This window comes from Mesoplodon bidens, assembly GCF_964165515.1.
Source record: "Mesoplodon bidens genome assembly, contig: HAP1_SCAFFOLD_1074, whole genome shotgun sequence".
Taxonomy (NCBI): Eukaryota; Metazoa; Chordata; class Mammalia; order Artiodactyla; family Ziphiidae; genus Mesoplodon; species Mesoplodon bidens.
This window is the reverse complement of record NW_027672244.1, coordinates 7,167-7,830: the sequence shown is the minus strand read 5'-3', so window position 1 is coordinate 7,830 and position 664 is coordinate 7,167.

Genomic DNA, 664 nt, shown 5'->3' with positions numbered 1-664 from the left:
AAAGGGAAAAGTATTTATTGTACATTATTTTCATAGATTAAATAAATGTCTTTATAATATGAAAACGAGTGTTTGTGTTGGGACCCAGCCCCTTTCCTCCCCGCACCCCCTAGGCCGGCCCTCCCTCCCTCAGGGCCAGCGCCAGGTTTGTCTGGCCCTGGGCCGACTAAGCCCGGGTGGTACAAAAGGGGTCCTATTTGGCCGCCCGCCTCTCCACCCGCAGCTCTGACGAGAGTGGGCGTTTGTTGCCACCCCCTAACAGATAGCCTTTGGCTCTGCTTAAAAATAAAGGTAGGGGGAGAGGGTGCCCTGCCAACTGAAGTGGGTGTCAGGAGAAGAGGCTTCGGGGTCGTGGTGGGAGGCGCAGAGGTTCAGCTAGATTGGGAGGGGTCCTAGGCTTCTCGCCTCAGTGCCCCCAATTGGGGTGGAGGAGCTTTTCCCAGGACGCCTGGGGACCCGACTCCTGGGGTCGTGGGCAGGGCCAAGGAGTGGAGTGCGGTCGGGGGGTTTCTTGGGAAGCAGGGCCTGTGCCCAGGGATGGTAGCTGACCTCCAAGTGGACAAGAAAGGAGACCGGGTGGAAAATGTAGCGGGGGCCGGGTACCAATGCTCTTCGGGCCCCTCAGTCACCCTAAGGCTCCTGGAGTTGGGAGGAGCGTCCGAAG